The sequence below is a fragment of the Dendropsophus ebraccatus genome, chromosome 8 (assembly GCF_027789765.1).
Source record: "Dendropsophus ebraccatus isolate aDenEbr1 chromosome 8, aDenEbr1.pat, whole genome shotgun sequence".
Classification (NCBI taxonomy): domain Eukaryota; kingdom Metazoa; phylum Chordata; class Amphibia; order Anura; family Hylidae; genus Dendropsophus; species Dendropsophus ebraccatus.
In genome coordinates, this window is record NC_091461.1 from 82493749 (window position 1) to 82519296 (window position 25548).

The 25548-nt window shown below is 48.8% G+C and overlaps 1 protein-coding gene and 1 long non-coding RNA gene across 4 annotated transcripts in view; one reads left to right on the forward strand and one right to left on the reverse strand.

Annotated features, from left to right (window-relative positions):
* TCIRG1 (T cell immune regulator 1, ATPase H+ transporting V0 subunit a3) overlaps positions 1 to 25548 on the reverse strand; it is a 200584-nt gene that overhangs the window by 74273 nt on the left and 100763 nt on the right. The gene's annotated exons all lie outside the window — the stretch shown is intronic.
* The window catches only part of LOC138799497 (uncharacterized), a 47204-nt gene that overhangs the window by 19758 nt on the left and 1898 nt on the right, over positions 1 to 25548 (forward strand). The window lies entirely within an intron of this gene.

The following is a 25548-nucleotide window of genomic DNA, read 5'->3' on the forward strand; positions in this document are numbered from 1 at the left end:
CTAGCGATTCTGAGATTGTTTTTTCGTGACATATGGCACTTTATGTTAGTGGCAAAATTTGGTTACTACTTTGTGTGTTTTTTGTGAAAAACATCAAAATATCATGAAAAATTAAAAAAATTTGCATTTTATGAACTTTGAAATTCTCTGCTTCCAAAAAAAGAAAGTCGTAGCACATAAATTAGTTACTAAGTCACATTACCAATATGTCTTCTTTATTCTGGCATAATTTGGTAAACATATTTTACTTTTTTAGGGTGTTATGGGGCTTAGAAATTTATCAGCAAATTATCACATTTTCGTGAAACTGATTTTTTTAGGGACCAGTTCTTTTTTTAAATGGATTTAGAAGTCTGGTATCCTGAAAACCCCCATAAGTGACCCCATTTTGGAAACTACACACCTTAAAGAATTAATCTAGGGGTATAATGAGCATTTTAACCCTACAGGGGCTGGAGGAAAGTATTCACAATTAGGCAGTAAAAAAATGGAAAATTTTAATTTTCCAATAATATATACGTTTAGATTAAAGTTTCTCATTTTCAAAAGGAATATGAGACAAAAAGCACCCCAAAATTTGTAATGCAGGTTCTCTTGAGTACAACGGTACCCCATATGTGGGCGTAAACCACTGTATGGGCACACAGCAGGGCTCAGAAGGAAGGGAGCGCCAATTAGCTTTTCCAATGCAGATTTTGCTGAAGAAGTTTCTGAGCGCCAGGTGCGTTTGTAGTGCCCCTGTAGTGTCAGCAGAGAGAAAACCCCCCATAAGTCACCACATTTTGGAAAGTACACCCCTCAAAGAATTCATCTTGGTGTGTGGTGACCATTTTGACCCCACAGGTATTACAGGAAAGTATTCAAAAGAAGACAGTAAAAATGAAAAACTCGAATTCTTCCAATAATATGTTCGTTTAGTTTGAAATTTCTCAATTTCATGAGGAACAAGAGGAAAAAAGTACCCCAAAATTTGTAACGCAGGTTCTCCTGAGTACAATGGTACCCCATATGTGGGCATAAACCACTGCATGGGCACACAGGAGGGCTCAGAAGGGAAGGAGCGCCAATTAGCTTTTTCAATGCAGATTTTGCTGCAGAAGTTTCTGAGCGCCAGGTGCGTTTGCAGTGCCCCTGTAGTGCCAGCGGAGTAAAATCTCGCCATAAGTCACTCCATTTTGGAAAGTGCACCCCTCAAAGTATTCATCTTGGTGTGTGGTGACCATTTTGACCCCACAGGTATTAGAGGAAAGTATTCAAAAGTAGACAGTAAAAATGAAAAACTCGAATTTTTCCAATAATATGTTCCTTTAGTTTGAAATTTCTCAATTTCACGAGGAACAGGAGAGAAATGTCACCCCAATATATGTAAAGCAGGTTCTCCTGAGTAGAACGGTACCCCATATGTGGGCATAAACCACTGCATGGGCACACAGCCGGGCTCAGAAGGGAAGGAGCACCAATTAGCATTTTCAGTGCAGATTTTTCTGAAGAAGTTTCTGAGCGCCAGGTGCGTTTGCTGAGCCCCTGTAGTGTCAGCAGAATAGATTCCCCCCAAAAGTCACCACATTTTGGAAAGAGCACCCCTCAAAGAATTCTTGGTGTGTGGTGACCATTTTTACCCCACAGGTATTAGAGGAAAGTATTCAAAATTGGCCAGTAAAAATGAAAAACTCGAATTTTTCCAATAATATGTTGGTTTAGTTTGAAATTTCTCAATTTGACGAGGAACAGGAGAGAAAACGTACCCCAAAATCTGTAACGCAGGTTCTCCTGAGTAAAACGGTACCTCATATGTGGGCATAAACCACTGTACGGGCACACAGCAGGGCTCAGAAGGGAAGGAGCGCCAATTTACAGGAGCAAAACCGCAGCTAGTAATGGTTATTAGAATAGCGCAGTTACTAAAATAAAATAAAAAAAATGAGATTACAGGTAATGTGGGGTGGTTACGGGCAACCAGGGGTGGTTACGGGCAACCTGAGGTGGTTACAGGTAATCTGGGGTGGTTACGGACAACATGGGGTGGTCACGGGCAACCTGCTGTGGTTACAGGCAACGTGGGGTGGTTACAGGCAACGCGGGGTGGTTACGGGCAACCTGCTGTGGTTACGGCAACGTGGGCTGGTTACAGGCAACGTGGGCTGGTTACAGGCAACGTGGGCTGGTAACGGGCAACGTGGGCTGGTTACGGGCAACCTGCTGTGCTTACAGACAATCTGGGATGGTTACAGGAAACGTGGGGTGGTTACGGGCAACCTGCAGTGCTTACAGACAATCTGGGGTGGATACGGGCAACGTGGGGTGGTTACGGGCAACCTGCAATGCTTACAGACAATCTGGGGTGGTTACAGGCAACGTTGGCTGGTTACGGGCAACCTGCAGTGCTTACAGTCAATCTGAGGTGGATACGGGCAACGTGGGGTGGTTACGCGCAACCTGCAGTGCTTACTGACAATCTGGGGTGCTTACGGGCAACGTGGGGTGGTTACGGGCAATGTGGGGTGGTTACGGGCAATGTGGGGTGGTTACGGATAAACTGAAGTTCTTATAGGCAATCTGGGGTGGGTACCTGTAATCTGACATGGGCACCGCAATCTGGAGGGGGTCATTGGCAATTTGGGGTGGTCAGAGGCGACGTGCGGTGGTCAGAGGCGACGTGCGGTGGTCAGAGGCGACGTGGCGTGGGCAGAGGCGACGTGGCGTGGGCAGAGGCGACGTGGCGTGGGCAGAGGCGACGTGGCGTGGGGTGGTCAGAGGCGACGTGCGGTGGTCAGAGGCATCGTGGCGTGGTCAGAGGCATCGTGGCGTGGTCAGAGGCATCGTGGCGTGGTCAGAGGCATCGTGGCGTGGTCAGAGGCATCGTGGCGTGGTCAGAGGCATCGTGGCGTGGTCAGAGGCATCGTGGCGTGGTCAGAGGCATCGTGGCGTGGTCAGAGGCATCGTGGCGTGGTCAGAGGCAACGCGCGGTGGTTACGTGCAATCTGGGGGGGTTACATGTAATCTGGCATGATTACGGGGAACCTGGGGGGGTTATGTGCAACCTGGAAGTGTTACAGACAATCTGGGATTGTTACTGATAAACTGAAGTGCTTATAGGTAATCTGGGGTGGGTACATGTAATTTGGGGTGGTTACGGGCAATCTGGAGGGGGTCACTGGCAATTTGCGGTGGTTACGGGCATTGTGCGGTGGTTACGGGCAACGTGCGGGGGTTACGGGCAACGTGTGGTGGTTACGGGCAACGTGCGGTGGTTACGGGCAACGTGCGGTGGTTACGGGCAACGTGCGGTGGTTACGGGTAATCTGGGGAGGGGTAATTTGGGAGTAAACTGCAATTATTACTATAATAAAAAGTGTGTGTTTTATTTTTTTGGATGTTTGTCACTTTTTGTACTTTACATATTCATTTTCACTGTATTACTATGATTACTGTGATATTTTCTATCTCAGTAATCATAGTTCAGTGACAGAGACCAAATTGGTCTCTGTCACTTTAAATTTTCAGAGTTGGCTGGTTGTGAAGCGCATGCGCACTTCATAACCAGCCAGGACGTCGAGGAGGAAGGAGCTCCGTGGATCCGGTGAGTATATGGGGAAGGGGGGGTGACTGGTGGACGGGGGTGACAGGGGGGGTGGGGGGCGACTTGGGGGGTGGGGGGACATCACTTTTTATCCCCTGTCACCAATCATTTATGGTGACAGGGGATAAAAAGTGCCGGGAGCACATGGTACAAGCGATCAGCGGTATATAGTATATACCGCTGATCGCTTGTACCGGGACCCCACAGGGGGGTCCCCGATGACTGCCCCATGCTCTCCGCTACCTCCGGTGGCGGAGAGCATGGGGCTTTCATTCATTTTAACTTTTTAATCGCTGTGAACCGACGTTATCTTGGAAATGATGGCCGCCGGGGGCGGGGGGTTAGTTATCGGGGCACTAGGGGGGTCTGATCTGGGGTCTGATATACACTTATTTCATCTCCCCCCGCCGTAGATTCACGGCGGGGGGAGATGAAAGGCGGCGGCGGCACCGGTAATCTCCTTTACCGACGGTCGCCGCTATAACGTTAATAGCGGCGATCGTCGGTAAGGGGGGGGGGGGGCCGGGACGGCCCCCACACACTGCCCCAACCCCTCAGCTACCTCCGGTAGCCGGGGGGATGGGGTGGGGGCCGTCCCGGCCCCGCAGCCTTATTCTCTGCCATCGCCGTAAAAAGCTGATGGCAGCAGAATAAGGACCATTAGTGACCGCCGTAGAAAGCCGTATCGGCGGTCACTAAGGGGTTAAGGACGGAGCCCAAAATGGCCTTAAGGACCAGAGCAAATTTCAGCAATATGACCTGTGTCACTTTATCCATTAATAACTTCGGGATGCCTTTACCTATCCGGCTGATTCTGAGAATGTTTTCTCGTGACATGTTATACTTTATATTTCTGGAAAAATTGAGTCGATACTTGCAGCCTGCATTTTTCTAACTTTGAAATTTTGTGCTTGTAAGGAAAATGGTTATGCCACATAAATTATATATGAAATAGCATTAGCAATATGTCTACTTTATGCTGACAGCAATTATTAAACTTTCGTTCAACTGTTTAAGACAGTAGAAAGCTTCAAAGTTTAGCAGCATTTTTTCAAATTTTCATAAGAATCTCAAAATCTGATTTTTCAAGGGACCAGTTCACGTTTGAAGTGTATTTGAGGGGGCTGCATATTATGAAGCCCCACAAAGCACTCCACTTCAGAAACTGCACCCCCCCAAACTGGTCAAAATCAATTCCAGAAAGTTTTTTAACCCTTTAGGTGAGTCACAGAAATAAAAGCTAAGAGTGAGAGAAAATTGAAAATTTCAATTTTCTTTGTAGAAATGATACTGTGATCCAATCTGTCTCATAATAGAAAACCTATTTCTAGAGAAATGCTCCCCAATTTTTATTGCCCCGTTTCTGCAGTTTATAGAAATATACAATATGTGGCCCTATTGCGCTATTTGACGCAACCACAAGCCTCAGATGTAAAGGAGCGCCTAGTGAACTTTGAAGCCTCCTTACAATTGGCCAATTTTCAAAGTACCACTTCTGGTTGGCAGAGGCTCTGGTGTGCCAAAACCTAACAAACACCCCTAAAGGGATACCATTTAGGAAACTACACCCCTTAAGGAATGTAAAAAGGGGTATAGTGAGCATATGGACCCCACGTGTGACAGACACAATGTGCCGGGAAATTGAAAAAAAAAAATTTTTTACACTAAAACTTGGTCTAGCCTTAAATTTTTCAGGTTGATAAGGGGTTAAAAGGAAAAAAAAAACCATACAACTTGTAGAGAAATTTCCCCCGAGTACAAAAATACCCCATATGGGGACATAGTGTATCATGCGGGCGCAGGACACGCCTCAAAAAGGAAGGAGCCCCATTTGGCTTTTGGAAGCTGAATTTGGCCAGAATTTGGCCCACAAGTGACCCCATTATGGAAACTACACCCCTCAAGGAATGTAACAAGTATATTGGGCATATGGACCCCACTGGTGACAGACACAAAAGTGGAACAATGTGCCGTGAAAATGAAAAAATTTATTTTTTACACTAAAACGTTGGTGTAACCTTGATTTTTTCATGTTCACAAGGGGTTAAAAGAAAAAATAAACCACTAATCACGTAGCGCAATTTCCCCCGATTACAAGAGTACCCCACATGTGGACACAAAAGGCAAAGCCCGCGCACGGAAAGCCTCCAAAGGGAAGGAGCGCAATTTGGATTTTGGAAGCTGGATTTGGCCAGAATGGAGGACGAAGGCCATGTCGGGTTCGCAGAGCCCCCGTGCTGCCAAAACATTGGAAACCTCCCACAAGTGACCCCATTATGGAAACTACACCCCTCAAGGAATGTAACAAGGGGTTTAGTGGGCATATGGACCCCACTGGTGACGGGCACAATGTGCTGTGAAAATGAAAAATTTTATTTTTTACACTAAAACGTTGGTGTAACTTTGAATTTTTCATGTTCACAAGGGGTTAAAAGGAAAAATGAACCCCTAGTCATGTAGAGCAATTTCCCCCGATTACAAGAGTACCCCATATGTGGACACAAATTGCAAAGCCGGCGCACGGAAAGCCTCCAAAGGGAAGGAGTGCAATTTGGATTTTGGAAGCTGGATTTGGCCAGAATGGAGGACGAAGGGCTCTCAGAGCCCCCGTGCTGCCAAAACAGAGGAAAACCCCCACAAGTGACCCCAACGAACTCAGGAATCTGTGGCTCGTACGGGGTGGGGTCACTTGAGAGGGCTTGTGGGGCTTCCTGGGGCGGCACCTTGGGGGCTTATCATCACTAAATGATGATGACAATGAGGAAGAAGAGGAAGGCAGAAGTAACAAGGGATCTTCCTCTTCTCCCTTACTGGTTGTCTCAGTATCGGAGGCAATCCAGGCGAATGCCTTCTGAGCCGAGAACAACCTGTGGCCATTTTTTTTTCATTTGGGTGCCTTCACACACGGGATCCGCAGTTGATTTCACGCTGTGGATTTGCAGCGAAATACAGCGTCAGTTCATCCCTATGAGAATACATACACGCAGCGGGAATGACATCCCGCTGTGTGTATGTAAGTTAACCCCCCACTACCACCAGCCGGAGCATACATCCCCGTTCCAGCTTGCTTCGGGGGTTCCCAGCGTCTGCTCATCCCACGCAGCCACTGATTGGCTGAGCGGGACATCCTGCCGAGAACCCCTGAAGCAAACCTGAGTAGGGAGCAGGTGATGTATGCTCCGGCCCCCGGGGGGTTAATTTACATACACACAGCGGGATGTCATTCCCGCTGCGTGTATGTATTCTCATATGGATGCACTGACACTGGATCCACTGCGAATCCACAGCGTGAAATCCGCCGCGGATCCGGTGTGAAGGCACCCTTAGAGGGGTGTGTAAGTGTTATGCTTTTACACGTGAAAGTGTTAGTGTGTGTGTTTTATGTACGGTTTTTACATTTTATTTGTGTTTTTGACTTTTTTTTTTTTTTTACTTGGGGGCAGAAAAAAAAAGAAAAACAGCAGAGGGTAGAGGGTGAAAGGACAGAGGGCAGAGGAGAGGGTGGCAGAAGAGGAGAGAGGGTGGCAGAACGGAGGGGAGAGGGTGGCAGGAGAGGGGAAGCAGGACGGAGGGGAGAGGGTGTCAGGAGAGGGGTAGCAAGACGGAGGGGAGAGGGTGGCAGCAGAGAGGGGAGAGGGTAAGAGGAGAGGGCCGCAGCAGAGAGGGGAGGATGGATGCCGGGAGGATGGGTGGGTGCCTGGAGGGAGGAAGGGAGGGAGGGTGCCGGGTGGGTGCCTGCCTGGAGGGAGGGAGGGATGGGTGCCTGATGGGTGGGAGGGAGGGAGGGATGGGTGCCTGATGGGTGGGAGGGAGGGATGGGTGCCTGATGGGTGGGTGGGAGGGAGGGATGGGTGCCTGATGGGTGGGAGGGAGGGAGGGATGGGTGCCTGATGGGTGGGAGGGAGGGAGGGATGGGTGCCTGATGGGTGGGAGGGAGGGATGGGTGCCTGAGGGGTGGGAGGGAGGGAGGGATGGGTGCCTGATGGGTGGGAGGGAGGGAGGGATGGGTGCCTGATGGGTGGGAGGGAGGGAGGGATGGGTGCCTGATGGGTGGGAGGGAGGGAGGGATGGGTGCCTGATGGGTGGGAGGGAGGGAGGGATGGGTGCCTGATGGGTGGGAGGGAGGGAGGGATGGGTGCCTGATGGGTGGGAGGGAGGGAGGGAGGGATGGGCGCCTGATGGGTGGGAGGGAGGGAGGGATGGGTGCCTGATGGGTGGGAGGGAGGGAGGGATGGGTGCCTGATGGGTGGGAGGGAGGGATGGGTGCCTGATGGGTGGGAGGGAGGGAGGGATGGGTGCCTGATGGGTGGGAGGGAGGGAGGGATGGGTGCCTGATGAGTGGGAGGGAAGGATGGGTGCCTGATGGGTGGGAGGGAGGGAAGGATGGGTGCCTGATGGGTGGGAGGGAGGGAGGGATGGGTGCCTGATGGGTGGGTGGGAGGGAGGGATGGGTGCCTGATGGGTGGGTGGGAGGGAGGGATGGGTGCCTGATGGGTGGGTGGAATGGAGGGATGGGTGCCGGATGGGTGCCTGATGGGTGGGTGGGAGGGAGGGAGGGATGGGTGCCTGATGGGTGGGAGGGAGGGATGGGTGCCTGATGGTTGGGAGGGAGGGAGGGATGGGTGCCTGATGGGTGGGAGGGAGGGAGGGATGGGTGCCTGATGGGTGGGAGGGAGGGATGGGTGCCTGATGGGTGGGAGGGAGGGGTGGGTGCCTGATGGGTGGGAGGGAGGGATGGGTGCCTGATGGGTGGGAGGGATGGGTGCCTGATGGGTGGGAGGGAGGGAGGGATGGGTGCCTGATGGGTGGGAGGGAGGGAGGGAGGGAGGGATGGGTGCCTGATGGGTGGGAGGGAGGGAGGGATGGGTGCCTGATGGGTGGGAGGGAGGGAGGGATGGGTGCCTGATGGGTGGGAGGGAGGGATGGGTGCCTGATGGGAGGGATGGGTGCCTGATGGGTGGGTGGGAGGGAGGGATGGGTGCCTGATGGGTGGGTGGAATGGAGGGATGGGTGGGAGGGAGGGAGGGAGGGAGGGAGGGAGGGAGGGAGGGATGGGTGCCTGATGGGTGGGAGGGAGGGATGGGTGCCTGATGGGTGGGAGGGTGGGAGGGAGGGAGGGAGGGATGGGTGCCTGATGGGTGGGAGGGAGGGATGGGTGCCTGATGGGTGGGAGGGAGGGATGGGTGCCTGATGGGTGGGAGGGAGGGATGGGTGCCTGATGGGTGGGAGGGAGGGATGGGTGCCTGATGGGTGGGAGGGAGGGGTGGGTGCCTGATGGGTGGGAGGGAGGGAGGGGTGCCTGATGGGTGGGAGGGAGGGAGGGGTGCCTGATGGGTGGGAGGGAGGGAGGGGTGCCTGATGGGTGGGAGGGAGGGGTGGGTGCCTGATGGGTGGGAGGGATGGGTGCCGGGTAGGTGCCTGATGGGATGGGTGGGTGGGAGGGAGGGATGGATGGATGGATGGATGGGTGCCTGGAGGGTGGATGGGAGCATGGAGCGGCGGTGGGGAGGAGGAGGAAGCGGCGGCGGAGAGGAGGAGGAAGCAGCGGCAAGGAAGAGCAGGTACTGGGGAGGGAGAGGCGATCAGGCAGGGGGGAAGAGGAGAGCGCACACCAGAGACCGGAGGAGAAGGGGGACCGCACAGGCAGCACAGCGGGAGGAGGCACCCGGCGCCCGGCACACTCCAGGACGGCACCGGGCGCCGGGCACAGGGGTCATCACTCCCATCATCACCTTCTCTGCCGCTGATTCTCAGCTAGCAGAGAAGGTGATGATGAGAGTAGTCGTATAGATCGCCCGTAATTGGCCGGCTGGTGATTACCGGCCAATCACGGGCGATCGGGGGCCGGCACCCACGGGCAGATGATGCCCAGGCACAGCTGTGATAGGTGCTGTCTCGGACAGCAGCAATCACAGCTCAGTGCCGGGGCCCGGTCCCGGAAATAGAGGAGATTGCTGAGATTGGCCGATGAGAAGTCATCGGCCAATCACAGCGATAGTCGTCACGGGGGGCAGGGAAACTGCCCCCTACGTGACACAGGAAGATGCCTGCTGATAGAATCAGCAGCCATCTTCACCGGCGCCCGTTTAAAGGGCCGGCGTACCGGTACGTCATGGGTCCTTAAGTGACAGTGATCCATGACGTAGCGGTACGTCATGGGTCCTTAAGAGGTTAAGAGCGACCTGGGTCCCCTTAAGAGCGACCTGGGTCCCTTTAAGAGCAAAATATGTCCCTTTAAAAGCGACCTGGGTCCCTTTAAGAGCAAACTGGGTCCCTTTAAGAGCGACCTGGGTCCCTTTAAGAGCAAAATTTGTCCCTTTAAGAGCAAATGGGTCCGTTTAAGAGCAAAGTATGCCCCTTTAAGAGCAAAATGGGTCCCTTTAGGAGCGACCTGGGTCCCTTTAAGAGTGAAATTGGCCCCTTTAAGAGTGAAATTGGTCCCTTTAAGAGCGACCTGGGTCCCTTTAAGAGCAACCTGGGTCCCTTTAAGAGCAACCTGGGTCCCTTTAAGAGCAACCTGGGTCCCTTTAAGAGCAAAATGGGTCCCTTTAGGAGCGACCTGGGTCCCTTTAAGAGTGAAATGGGTCCCTTTAAGAGCGACCTGGGTCCCTTTAAGAGCGACCTGGGTCCCTTTAACCCTTTAAGGACGGGGCCCATTTTTGTTTTTACGTTTTCGGTTTTTCCTCCTTGTGTTTAAAAGGTCATAGCACTTGCATTTTTCCACCTAGAAATCCACATGACCCCTTATTTTTTGCGTCACTAATTGTACTTTGCAATTACAGGCTGAATTTTTGCATAAAGTACACTGCGAAACCAGAAAAAAATTCAAAGTGTGGTGAAATTGAAAAAAAAAACGCATTTCTTTTATTTGGGGGAAATGTGTTTTTACGCCATTCGCCCTGGGGTAAAACTGACTTGTTATGCATGTTCCTCAAGTTGTTACGATTAAAACGATATATAACATGTATAACTTATATTGTATCTGATGGCCTGTAAAAAATTCAAACCGTTGTTAACCAATATACGTTCCTTAAAATCGCTCCATTCCCAGGCTTAAAGCGCTTTTATCCTTTGGTCTATGGGGCTGTGCGAGGTGTCATTTTTTGCGCCATGATGTGTTCTTTCTATCGGTACCTTAATTGCGCATATACGTCTTTTTGATCGCTTTTTATTAAATTTTTTCTGGATTTGATGCGACCAAAAATGCGCAATTTTGCACTTTGGGATTTTTTTGCGCTGACGCCGTTTACCGTACGAGATCAGGAATGTGATTAATTAATAGCTCGGGCGATTACGCACGTGGCGATAGCAAACATGTTTGTTTATTTATTTATTTACTTTTATTTAAAACCTGGGAAAAGGGGGGTGATTCAGACTTTTATTAGGGGAGGGGGCTTTTTACTATTAACAACACTTTATTTTTTTTTTTTACACATATACTAGAAGCCCCCCTGGGGGACTTCTAGTATATACACTTGGATCTCTCATTGAGATCTCTGCAGCATAGATATGCTGCAGAGATCCATGAGATCGGCACTCGTTTGCTTTCGGCTGCTGCAGCCGAAAACGAACGAGTGCCGAGCCGAGGACGGCGCCATCTTGGACGCGCCCCCGGCCGGCATCAGTAACGGAGATCGCTCCTCCGGGACAAGGTCCCGGAGGAGCGATCTCCCCCACTAGACCCCAGGGAAACGTTGCCTCCGGTAATCGGAGGCAGCTGTCAACTTTGACAGCTGCCTCCGATTAGCTAATTAGCGGGCACGGCGATCAGACCGTGCCCGCTAATAGCAGCGGTCCCGGGCTACTCGCGGCACCCGGGATCGCGGCACTTCAAAGCGGGGCCGCCGCGCGGCCCCGCTTTGAAGTGCAAGTGAGGACATATGACGTACCGGTACGTCATATGTCCTTAAGAGGTTAAGAGCGACCTGGGTCCCTTTAAAAACGACCTGGGTCCCTTTAAGAGCGACCTGGGTCCCTTTAAGAGCGACCTGGGTCCCTTTAAGAGCGACCTGGGTCCCTTTAAGAGCGACCTGGGTCCCTTTAAGAGCGACCTGGGTCCCTTTAAGAGCGACCTGGGTCCCTTTAAGAGCGACCTGGGTCCCTTTAAGAGCGACCTGGGTCCCTTTAAGAGCGACCTGGGTCCCTTTAAGAGCGACCTGGGTCCCTTTAAGAGCGACCTGGGTCCCTTTAAGAGCGACCTGGGTCCCTTTAAGAGCGACCTGGGTCCCTTTAAGAGCGACCTGGGTCCCTTTAGGAGCGAAATGGGTCTCTTTAAAAGCGACCTGGGTCTCTTTAAGAGCGACCTGGGTCCCTTTAAGAGCGAAGGGACCCACGTCGCTCTTAAAGCGACCCAGGTCGCTCCTTAAGGGACCCATGTCGCTCTTAAAGGGACGGGAGCCAAGTTGCTTTTAAAGGGATGGGACCCAAGTCGCTCTTAAAGGGACGGCACCCAGGATTAAAGTTAAATGGAAGTCACTGGTAAAGGGGCGCTTTTTTCAAGCACTATGTATTTCCCTGGAAATGCAAATCTAGTTACTTCTATAATGCCTTGTATCCTGGTTTTCTGTAAAAATCAAGATGTGTGACGTCACTCCCCACACCAGGAAGTGCCTCAGTGCTTGTCAGTGTGTTGCCAGACTTCAGAGAGAGAGGAGCTCCCCAGTAGATAAAGAGGGAAGAGAGATAGATAGCCAAACAACTAGATAGATACGGGGAGAGATAGAGAAGGAATAGAAAGTGTTAGTGAGAGAAGCAGGAGAGAGGAAGAGAAAAAAAAAATAGCAAGATCCAGGGAAAGCTAAGTATAGAAGATAAGGTGATAGATAGGGAAAGAGGCTGAGAAATCAAGAGATAGGTAGTGATAGGGAGAGATAGGCACCTAAATAAAAAAAATAGTGAGATCTAGGGAGTTAGGGAGATAAAAAAAAGAAATAGGGAGATAAGTGAGAAAAGAGTCAGGACAGGTAGCATTGAACCAGCTCCTGTCCCGTGACTAAGAGTACACGCTACACGTTGCTGCTCTGCTGGGTGCCGTCAATCCCGTTAAGCTGCAACCAAAAAAGTTTTTAAAAAAGTTGTTTCTCATAAGCTGTTATACGTGAAGTAACTTATAGCAGCAAAACTTGTTCAAGCCCTCCATAGAGTGTGACGCTAAGTCAGCACCTCACAAAACCTGTCTATTTCTGCTTTGCTGGGTGCCGTCAACCCACAAAGCATCACTCATTGAAACTTTGAGCCTTCCGGCCAATAACTCACTTATCACTTTTTTTTTTTTTTAATTCTCATTTTATTTTCCCCCAACCAAATAAATATGTCCAAGCGTCCTACTTCCAGCACTTCACAGGCAAGGACTGCAACAGCAGGCGGTGAGAGTAGAAGTGGCAGCACCAGGCCCGGTGGCAGCCAAGATAATAGGCGTGGCAGCAGGGTGCAGCTACCCCAGACGCCCACTGGTCATGTAAGAACCACACAGCCAGTGGTTCTAGATTGGCTTACCCAATCCTCGAGTTCCACAGACCAAAGCTCCCAAACGAGGAGTCAACCATCGGCTGGATCATCTGACACCACCCTTAAATGGGACGGTCAGCGATAGTCCTCTGCCCCGTCCCCTGTTATTACTATACCACCCACCTTTGGGGCACCTTCTGCCAGGGAACTCTTGTCAAACCCGAGTCTCTACCACTTTTTAGTGATGATGAGGAGGAGGAGGAGGAAGTCCCCAAAAGTCAGCGGGTGGAACATGCTGAGACTCCAGAGGTGGTGTTGGCTGTAAGTGGTCAACAGAGCCAGAGCATCCAGTGCCACACCTGATATCCAGTCCCAGCCACCGGAGGAAAGTAGCAGTGGTGATGATGATGTCATTGATCGGACGTGGCGCCCTCAAGCATTATCCTCTGCATCATTAGGAGAGGAAATAGAGGTGCTACCGGCGCAGCAACATCCCAACCGTCCGAGGCACAAGAGGGAGGGGTAGACAACCTACCAGGCAGAGTTCGTTACCTCTAAGCCTTGGCCCTGAGAGGGCACCCTCAGGCAGCAGTGGCAGTGAACAGGTTGCAATTCCCCCAGTGGCTGTCAGCAAACCACGGTCCTCTGTCGTCTGGCAGTTCTTCCACCTGGGGACAGATAAGCACATCGCTCTGTGCCTGCTGTGCAATGAGAGGGTCAGTCGTAGTAGGGGTGATAATCTTGGGACAACATCCATGAGGAAGCATATGGAAAGGCAACACCAACAGGCCTGAAGGAACCGTGACCCCAATACCACCTCCTGTCAGGATGCACCATACACTGCAGATTCCATCATGCAGCATCCTCTCAGTGGAACTCAGGGCTCATCAGCCTCAGGTGCCAGCAGTAACACAGTGTCACTGCCATCTACACTCCTAATGAGGCAGCAATCCCTGACAGAGTTCATGGCCAGATGTCAGGTGTACTCCAGCAGGAAACCCATGGCCCAGAAACTGACCAGACACCTGGTTAAGCTGCTGGTGGTTCAGTCCCTGCAGTTCAACCTTGTTGACTCCCCGCCTTTCAGGGTTTTCATGGCGTGTGCACCCCAGATGGCGAGTCCCCAGCCGCCACTACATCTCTGGTGAAGAAAAAGGTTGGCGACTCATTGGGAATCTCCGTGTCCAAGACCGTGCACCTGAGTGCTGATGTCTGGTCCTCAAATTATGGGCAAGGCCAGTACATGTCCGTTACTGCCCATTGGGGACCATCAGGAAGTTGGCCCATTCTTGCCACTGTCACCTCCACGGTGCTTTAGGGGGCCAGCATCGGGAAGCACAAGTTCTGCCTCCACCACCACAGTCCAACCTGCCCTGGTGTCTTACCACCGATGTCAGGCTCGGCGCTCTCTGGCTGTCCTCCATTTGGTGAGCCTGGGTGAACAGAGCCACAGTGGGCAGGAGCTCCTCCGGACCATCAGGGAGGAGATAGTCAACGTGGGGTCAGTCATTGATCTAACGGTGGGAAGTGTCATAGCGGACAATGGGAGGAACATTGTCTCTGCAGTGCAGTGGGGAGGGCTGAGTCATACACCTTGTATGGCACATGTGATAAACCTCATAGTGCACAGGTTTCTCCGATAATTTCCTGCAGTACAAGACCTTATGAGGATGTCACGCAGAGTGTGCAAATATTTCAGCCACTCCTACATTGCAAGGAACACCCTGCTCAGAATCCGGACACAGTGCAGTATTCCCCAATATTGACTAATCTGCAACGTGCCAACACGCTGGAATTCTGCCCTCCATATGCTGGACCGCCTGTACGAACAAAGGTCAGCGTTACAGACTACCTCATGGGGCAATCAGGCAGTTTCACGCCACACTGCGACTTCCAAGTCACACACTGGCAGTTAATGCGGGAAGTCTGCCAATTGTTGATCCCTTTTGAGGAAGCGACTCACTTTGTGAGCAGGCAGGACTATGGGATCAACTACATCATCCTACTCCTATATGTTCTGGAAAGTGCACTGAACAACATCATCAGCGAGGATTCCCAGGCCACCACTCCAAGGCAAAGCATCGCCTTGAACCCAGAGCTGGATGAAGTGCAGATAAAGGGTGAGGAGGAGGAAGATGTCTACACCCAGCCATTACACACATCGCCACCTGGCTTCTCTGCCTCTCCATCACAGGAGGAGATAGAGGATGAAGTGGTAGCGGAAGAGGAGGAAGACCCCAGCAGACCCTGAAACTATACTGAGGACAGTGGAGAGGAGAGGTGCTCATTGTCCTTGGTTCAGATGGCAAGGTGTCTGCGGGAGTGTCTCCGAAATGACAGCCGGATTGTGGACATCCGCCATAGGGACCAATACTGGCTGGCCACCCTGGTGGACTCTGGCTTCCGCCGCAAAATGGCTGAATTTTTCCTGCCATCACAGAGGAAAGCAAAACTGGTGTACTGCCGGGACCTACTCACCAGTCAGTTGGTCTCAACTCACCGGTGAGACCAGCCAGGTTCCCCAACAACATCCTCTCAGGGGGAACCACCACGCTCCACTCCCACCACCACTAGTGGAGGTGTGAGAAGTCGCTACAGCCTACAATCCCTGATGAGCGATTTCATGCAGCCAGCTGCTGAAGAGGGGACACAACACCGGACTCATGGCGTGGACCAGCATGAGCTCACCCACAAGGTCACTGCCTACCTGGATTGTACCCTGCCCCAAAGCATCACTGACCCCGTGCAGTATTGGGCAGAGAAACATGACATTTGGCCTCAACTGGCAGAGTTTTCTTTGGCTCTTTTGCCCTGCCAAGCCAGTAGTGGCGTCAGAGAGGGTGTTCAGTGTGGCAGGTAACATCGTAAAACCGCAAAGAACGAGGCTCTCTTGCCACAGTGTTGAGATGCTGCCTTTTGTGAAGAAGAATCGTGCCTGGATTACATCGGATTATACCACACACCCTGCCAGATGTGAAGTCATCAGTCACCTGTCTTGCATAGCAATCCGTGTGTCCAAGAACCTGTCCTTAATATCCTATCCTTATATGTGCCCAACGTAAAAATCCGTAATTTAACTAAAGTAATGTTCCCCCCTTATACCCCAAGTTAAAAAAAAATCACCATGAAAATTCCCTACTTAATTCGGATTCATTTTGAATAAACAGATCCCCATCTCCAAATTTAATGCCCATGGTGTGTTGGCCATTTAACATCTCCACACCAGCTTAAGGCTGGGTTCGCACTACGTATACTTCAGTCAGTATTGTGGTCCTCATATTGCAACCAAAACCAGGAGTGGATTAAAAACACAGAAAGGATCTGTTCACACAATGTTGAAATTGAGTTGATGGCCGCCATTTAATGGCAAATATTTGCTGTTATTTTAAAACGGCTGTTGTATTGAAATAATGGCAGTTATTTACTGTTATATGGCGGCCATCCACTCAATTTCAACATTGTGTGAACAGATCCTTTCTGTATTTTTAATCCACTCCTGGTTTTGGTTGCAATATGAGGATCACAATACTGACTGAAATATACGTAGTGTATGGTGAAATTGAGTGGATGGCCGCCATATAACAGTAAATAACTGCCATTATTTCAATATAACAGCCGTTGTTCTAAAATAGCAGCAAATATTTGCCATTAAATGGTGGCCATCCACTCAATTTCAACATTTTGTGAACAGATCCTTTCTGTGTTTTTAATCCACTCCTGGTTTTGGTTGCAATACTGACTGAAATATACATATACTGACTGAAATATACGTAGTGTGAACCCAGCCTCAAAGTAAAAGAAATGTTATTACTTATGGAAAGTTAGACAAATTTCTAATGTACATAAATTATGGGAAATGCAAATATACTGCTATTTCCCTTAATTTATTAGATCATGGAGTGTTAGAATTCTCTCAGAAACCGTGACGTCACGACAAAGGGTGTAATTCCTATGGAGTGTCCAGTAGGGGGCGCACTATATATAGAAGTCAATGAGTACCATTGACTTCTATATATAGTGCACCCCTGCTGGACACTATTAAATCAATGGATGTGTATATAAAAATGTTATATACAGTACGTTTTGATTGAATACATATATGGAATACTTTGGGGAGCAAGTGTCCTTGCTCCCCAAGTACCCCATAAATGTATTAGGGGCACATCCCTAAGCTGATGAAGGCCATGCTTGGCCGAAACGCGTCTTTGTACCATATGTTTGCTACACTACAAAAAAGAAGCATCATTTACTTGGTGAGTGCCAGGCTCTTCCTAATATCTGAACATTTTTCTCACCTCGAGCACCACCGCCACGGAAGTGCCGTCTTCTACATATTTCTATGGGGTATGTATCACGGAGGCTGCTGTCCTTCAACTGTGATATAAAAAACCTCCACAGTTAGTTACAGCAACAAATAGTTGCTGAAAGGCAGGTTAACTTGCCTTATTTACGGGTGCCTTTACAATGGGAGGCTTTTTTGGGGTTCTCTGCTGGCTAAAACCCCGGCTCGGGGTCTGCGCCATATTGGCGCTGATTCCGGCTCGGCAATCAATCGCTTCCGGCTGCAGCAGCCGGAAGCAATCCGGTGCCTATTTCATTGATCTATGCTGAATAACTATACAGCATAGATCTCAATGAGAGATCAGTGTGCATATACTAGAAGGGCTTCTAGTATAAGTGTAAAAGAGAGAGAAAAAAAAAGTGTTGTTAATAAAAAAAAAAACAAAAAAAACAACCACATTTCACTACACATTGAATTTTTTCCTGCTTTTGCAGTGTACTTTATGAAAAAATTCAGCCTGTCATTGCAAAGTACAATTAGTGGCGCAAAAAATAAGGGCTCATGTGTGTTTCTAGGTGAAAAAATGCAAGTGCTATGGCCTTTTAAGCACAAGGAGGAAAAAACGAAAACGCAAATTTAAATTGGCACGGTCCTCTAAGGGTTAAAAAACACAAACATTGGGTTGGGCGCTACACTCTGTTAGGACATCAAACTGGTGTAAAGAAGATATGGTTTGATACCAGAGTAGTTGCGTCAATTTGTAAAGCAAGTGCCAGTGAGGTGTCCATTTCATGAAAAGTGGACACGCATTTTTGGAAAATAGAACTGGGGTAAAGCCTTCTTGAATCTGTGCCTTTTAAAAAAGTCCTTTCTTCACTTCATGCATTCTGTGGGTGAGGTTGTCTGTCTATTTAACCATATCCGTATCGTACTAGACTATCTGTAATGAGGGGTTTTTTAACATTGACTGTCATGTGCTAAACTTTATATCAACATTTTGTCATGTATAAAAAATTATTTACACAACCGTGAGCTTCCAATTTCAGTTCTCTGTACTAGGCCCTTCTGGGTCCAAAAAAATACTGCTCCTACTAATGCCCCCACGGTCAGTTGTCTGTTTGGAAAAATACTGGGTGTAATCAAGAGCTGCTGAAGCTGCCTCCTCAACTTGTCTGTTTTCAACAATACTGGCTTGGGTGCAATTAAGTGCTGCCTCTTCCTGCTTCTCAACTTGTCTCTTCTCAACAATACTGGCCTGAGAGCAATCAAGTGCTGCCTCCTCCTGCTCCTCAACTTGTCTCTTTTCAACAATACTGGCCTAAGAGTAATCAAGTGCTGCCTCCGCCTGCTGCTCAACTTGTCTCTTCTCAACTATACTGGCCTGGGTGCAATCAAGTGCTGCCTCATCCTCCTCAACTTGTCTCTTCTCAACTATACTGGCCTGGGTGCAATCAAGTGCGGCTACCCCCTCCTAATCAACTTGTCTCTTCTCAACAATACTGGCCTGGGTGCAATTAAGTGCTGCCTCCTCCTGCTCCTCAACTTGTCTCTTCTCAACAATACTGGCCTTAGAGCAATCAAGTGCTCCCGCCTCCTCCTCCTCAACTTTTTTTTCACTATTTATTTCATTACTTTTGCACTTTTATTCACTATATTTTATTATTATTATTTAGTCACTATCTTTTAAATTTTTGCACTTTGATTTTTTCCACTTTTTTCATTGTAATAGCAAATGCAACTAAACGAAACTATATCATAACAGACTCCCACTATTGTAGCTGCAATAATTCAGCCGGTATAGCAAGGTACGTTTTAGGTTCGGTTCGTACGAATCCGAACTTCACGAAAGGTCGCTGGATCAAACCGAACTTTTCAAAAGTTCGCTTATCCCTAATCCTGAGCGACATGTCTAGTGGCTGCTTTTGTAAATTTTTATGATAAAAATTATCATACTATTGTCCAGCTTAACATTTCTACATAGATGCTCTCTGATACAGAACATGCCCTCTTTCTAAGGTATGTTGCTATAGAGACTTTACATGGCAAGCCAAAGCCACTACAGTCATGACCAAAAGTTTTGGGAATGATAAAAATATAAATTTTTACAAAGTCTACTGCTTCAGTTTTTAAAATGGCAATTTGCATATACTCCAGAATGTTATAAAGAGTGATCAGCTTAACAGCAATTACGTGCAAAGTCAATATTTGCCTAGAAAATGAACTTTATCCCCCAAAACATATTTCAACATCATTGCAGCCCTGCCTTAAAAGGACCAGCTAACATCCTTTCAGTGATTGCTCCATTAACACAGGTGTGTGTGTTGATGAGGACAGGGATGGAGATCAATCTGTCATGATTAAGTAAGAATGACACCACTGGACACTTTAAAAGGAGGCTGGTGCTTGGCATCATTGTTTCTCTTCTGTTAACCATGGTTATCTATAAAGAACCATGTGCAGTCATCATTGCACTGCACAAAAATGGCCTAACAGGGAAGAGTATCGCAGCTAGAAAGATTTCACCTCAGTCAACAATCTATCGCATCATCAAGAACTTCAAGGAGAGAGGTTCCATTGTCACCAAAAAGGCTCCAGGGCCCCCAAGAAAGACCAGCAAGCACCAGGTCCGTCTTTTAAAATTGTTTCAGCTGCGGGATAGGGCTACCAGCAGTGCAGAGCTTGCTCAGGAATTACAGCAGGCAGGTGTGAGTGCATCTGCACGCACTGTGAGGCGGAGACTCTTGGAGCAAGGCCTGGTCTCAAGGAGGGCAGCAAAGAAGCCACTTCTCTCCAGAAAAAACATCAGGGACAGACTGATATTCTGCAGGGAGTGGACTGCTGAGGACTGGGGTAAAGTAATTTTATCGGATGAATCCCCTTTCCGATTGTTTGGAACATCTGGAAAACCGCTTATTCAGAGAAGACGAGGTGAGCGTTACCACTAGTCTGTAAAGCATCCTGAAACCATTCATGTGTGCTTCTCTGCTTCTCTGTCAAGGAAATCGGCTCTCACAGTCTTGCCTACAAACACAGCCATGAATAAAAAATGGTACCAGAATGTCCTCCAAGAGCAACTTCTCCCAACCGTCCAAAAGCAGTTTGGCAATCAACAATGCCTTTTCCAGCATGATGGAGCACCTTGCCATAAACCAAAGGTGATAACTAAATGGCTCAGGGAACAAAACAGAGATTTTGGGTCCATGGCCCAGTTTACGTTTGAAGTGTATTTGAGGGGGCTGTATATTATAAAGCACCACAAAGCACCCCATTTCAGAAACTGCACCCCCCCCCCCCCCCAACCTGTTCAATTCCAGAAAGTTTTTTTTTTAACTCTGTGTGTGAGAAAATAGAAAATTTTAATTTTCTTTGTAGAGATTTTATTGTGATCTAATATCTCTCATAGAAGAAAAGCTTTTTTCCAGACTTTTCCAGAGAAATGCACAATTTTTATTGACCCATTTCTTTAGTTTATAGAAATATATGATATGTGGCCCTATTGCGCTATTTGACACAACCACAAGCCTCAGATTGAAGGAGCGCCTAGTGAATTTTGAAGCCTCCATACAATTGGCCAATTTTCAAAGTACCACTTCTGGTTGGCAGAGGCTCAGGGGTGCCAAAGCCTAACAAACACCCCTAAAGGAACTCCATTTAGGAAACTACACCCCTCGAGGAATGTAACAAGGGGTATAGTGAGCACATGGACCCCACTAGTGACAGACACAATGTGCCGTGAAATTGAAAAATTAAATTTTTTTACACTAATATTAGCCCTAAATTTTTCAGGTTGACAAGGGGTTAAAAGGAAGAAAAAAAACAAAACAAACAAAACTTGTAGAAAAATCCCCCCCAAGTACAAAATACCCCACATGGGGACATAATGTATCATGCGGGCGCAGGACACACCTCAAAAAGGAAGGAGCACCATTTGGCTTTTGGAAGCTGGATTTGGGGTTAAAAGGAGAGATAAACCCCTAATCATGTAGAGCAATTTCCCCCAATTACAGGAGTAACCCACACGTGAACATAAAGTCCAAAGCAGACGCACGGAAAGCCTCCAAAGGGAAGGAGCGCTATTTGGATTTTGGAAGCTGGATTTGGCCAGAAAGGAGGATGGAGGCCATGTCGGGTTCGCAGAGCTCTGTGCTGCAAAACAGTGGAACCCCCACAAAAGTGACCCCATTATGGAAACTACACCCCTCAAAGAATGTAACAAGACGTATAGTGAGCATATGGACCTCACTGGTGACACAAATGTGGAACAATGTGCCGTAAAAATGAAAAATTATTTTTTTTTACACTAAAATGTTGGTGTAACTTTAAATTTTTCATGTTCACAAGGGGTTAAAAAAACGAACTCAGGAATCTGTGGTTCGTATGGGGTGGGGTCACTTGAGGGGCTTGTGGGGCTTCCTGGGGCGGCGCCTTGGGGGCTTATCATCACTAAAAGATGATGAAGAAGAGGAAGGAAGAAGGAACGAGGGATCTTCCTCTTCTTCCTCACTGGTTGTCTCAGTATCGGAGGCAATCAAGGCGTATGCCTCCTCAGCCGAGAACAACCTGTGGGCCATTTTTTAGTTTTTTTCTTTAGGATGCCTTCACACATACCGGATCCGCAGCGGATTTCACACTGAGGATTCACAGCAAAATCCACTGCGGGTCCAGTGTCAGTCCATCCTTATGCGAAGACATACAGGCAGCGGAAATGCAAAGTTAATCCCCCACTGACCGACAGCATACATCACCTGCTCCCTACTCAGACTTGCTTCGGGGCTCCCGGCATCTGCTCCTCCTGCACAGCCAATCAGTGTGCTGCCCTGCTGCATCCACTGATTGGCTAAGCAGGACGTCCTGCCGAGAACCCCCGAAGTAAACCGGAACGGGGAGAAGGTGATGTATGCTTCCGGTCGGGGGGGGGGTTAACTCCCGCTGTGAGTATGTATTCTCGCCGCAGCGGATTTCGCTGCAAATCCACAGCGGATCTGGTGTGTGTGAAGGCACCCTTAGAGGAGTGTGTAAGTGTTATGCTTTTACACGTGTGTTATTGTGTGTGTTTTATGTACTGTTTTTACATTTTGTGTGTTTTTGACTGAGGGGAGTCGGCAAGAGAAGAGGGGAGAGCGTGGCAGGAGAGGATGGCAGGACGGAGGGGAGAGAGTAAGAGGAGAGGGTGGCAGGGGAGGAGAGAGGGTGATGCAGAAAAAAGTCCATCACTTGAGCAGAAAAATGTGCTTTATTAACCAAATGCAAGGAAAGTACAAACACCTTAGGACGCGTTTCAAGCGCTTGCGCACTCTTGATCACCCGAGATCCTCCTGTGAACCACCTCCTTAAATAATCACCTTGTCAGGTGCATAAACAGGTGCATGATAGCTACGCACGTGGTTTGTATGTGTAGTAAGCACATGGGTCCCATGCTCATCCAATGCCAATAGCTTTTTTTCTGCATCGCTGTACCACGCATCGGCCAGATGTAAGTCTGGGGCACCAGAGAACTGCTTATAATCGGTGAGCTGACACAATATTTTTTTATGTGCATGCGAGCAGAGAGGGTGGCAGGGGAGGAGAGAGGGTGGCAGGGGAGGAAAGAGGGTAAGAGGAGAGGGTGGAAGCTGAAAGGGCAGAGGGTGGTAGGACAGAGAGTAAGAGGAGAGGGTGGCAGGGGAGGGGAGAAGGTAAGAGAAGAGGGTGGCAGGACAGAGAGGAGAGGGTAAATGGAGAGAGGAGAGGGTGGCAAGACAGAGGGTGGGAGAAGGATGGAGGAGAGGGTGGCAGGGGAGGAAAGAGGTTGGCAGGGGAGGAGAGAGAGAGTAAGAGGAGAGGGTGGCAGGGGAGGAGAGAGGGTGGCAGGGGAGGAGAGAGGGTAAAAGGAGAGGGTGGCAGGGGAGAGGGGCGGCAGGAAAGAGAGGAGAGGGTAACAGGAGAGAGGAGAGGGTGGCAGGAGGATGGAGGAGAAGAGGGTGACAGGGGAGAGGGTAAGAGGAAAGGGTGGCAGCAGAGAGGGCAGGAACGGGCGGCAGGACAGAGGTTAAGAGCAGAGGAAGGCAGGACAGGGGAGAGGGTGGCAGGAAAGAGGAGAGGTAAGAGGAGAGGGGCGGCAGGACAGAGAGGAGAGGGTAACAGGAGAGAGGAGAGAGGGGCAAAACAGAGGGTGGCAGGTATCACGGGGGGGGGGGGAGGCGATGGGGCACTGGGGAGGAGGAGGAAAACACAGGGAGCTGCTAGCTGATCTCCCTGTTACAGGAGGAGGAGGCAGCTAGGGGGAAGAGGCACCCGGCACGCTCCAGTACCGCGCCGGGTGCACACTGCTCCGATTATCTCCTTCTCTGCTGCTAATTCTCAGCAAGCAGAGAAGGAGATGATGGGAGCAGTAGTATAGATCGCCTGTTATTGGCCGGCCAGTGGATACCGGCCAATCACAGGCAATCAGGGGCCAGCACCCATGGGCACCAATCACAGCTCAGTGCCGGGGTCCGATCCCAGAAACAGAGCAGATTGCTGAGATTGGCTGGTGAGAAGTCACCAGCCAATCACAGCGATCGTCGTCACGGGGGACAGGGAAACTTCCCCCTACGTGATACAGCAAGATGGCTGCTGTAATAATCAGCAGCCATCTTCACCGGAGCGCCGCGCAGCACTCCCTTAAGAGGCCCGCGTATAGGTATGTCATGGGTCCTTAAGGGACAGGAATCCATGACGTACCTGTACGTCATGGGTCCTAAAGAGGTTAAACCAGTGGTTCCCACACGGGCGCTGTGAGAACGGTGCTGCAACATTCTGCGGGCATGTACTTTTAAGCATCCCTGGGGGGGTTATTGCCGCGGTCAATGAGGGAAGCCAATATAGTTTTGTAGTTTGCTAAGCAGGGTGGAGGTTTTCACCTTTTTCGACAATAGCATTGAGAGTGTGTTTGAATTTCTGGAAGCAGACAACTGGGGTAGTACGTATGAGAAATGCCCACTAAGTAAATTATATAATAAGGTTTGGCCTTTCACCATGAGAAAATTTGAAATTAAAGGTAGTTTAAGTTGTGCACCTATGTGGAATAACACAAATTTAGGGGAATTTTTGAAGTTACACATTTGGAAATGTTGGAAATGTTGGAAGGGGAGAGGGGCTAGTAGAGTGGCTCACTTTTTTCACGAGGGTTGGTTGAAAAGTGTTCAGGATTTAAAGGTGGAGTTTGGTGTAGAGGAAAAACAGAAATTTTACTTTTTCCAGTTGGTACATGCATATGAGAATATTGAGAATCTCTGATGACAGGATTTTTCAGTTGTTGCAAGGTTTGGGGCGGGTACGGAGAAGCCTCTCTATGCTATATAAAGTTCTGTCTATGGATACTGTTAGTAACCAAATAAGAGGGAAAAAAATCTTTATGGGAGAAGGAGACAGGAAGGGTCTTAGAATGGCAAAATATTTTTTGCAAATATCCAGAGGGTCTCGCTGAATGAAGCTCACAAGCTCACCCAGTTTAGAATCATACACCGTGACTACTATTCTCCTGTGGAATTATTTCGGATGGGAGGAATTCCCCGGCTTGCCCTAAGTGTGGGGGTGAGGATCAGGGCTGTGGAGTCGGAGTCTGTGCTAGTTTTGGCTGGAGTCGGAGTCGGGAAAAAAAATGTACCGACTCCAGCTTTAAAAAAAAAAATCTATAAAAAATGTAGAATTGAATTTTGATATGAATTTTACAAATTTTGCTCATGAATATATATTATTAGCAACATTCTAATAGGACACTGGCCCTATTACATAAGGGTGGTCGGGTAATATACAGTATCAGTAATAGGACACTGGCCCTATTACATAAAGGTGGTCATGGAAAATTTGTCTAACTTTCCATAAGAAATAACATATCAAAAAATGCTTTTGGCCGAACTTCTCCTTCAACCTCTTAAGGACGCAGCCAATTTTCGTTTTTACGTTTTAGTTCTTTCCTCCTTGTGTTTAAAAGGCCATAGCACTTGCATTTTTCCACCTAGAGACCCACATGAGCCCTTATTTTTTGTGTCACTAATTTTACTTTGCAATGACAGGCTGAATTTTTGCATAAAGGACACTGCGAAACTAGCCAAAAATTCAATGTGTGGTGAAATTGAACAAAAAAAACGCTTTTTTTATATATGTTCCTTAAAATCGCTCCATTCCCATGCTTCTAGCGCTTTTATCCTTAGGTCTATGGGGCTGTGTGAGGTGTCATTTTTTGCGCCATGATGTTTACTTTCTATCGGTACCTTGA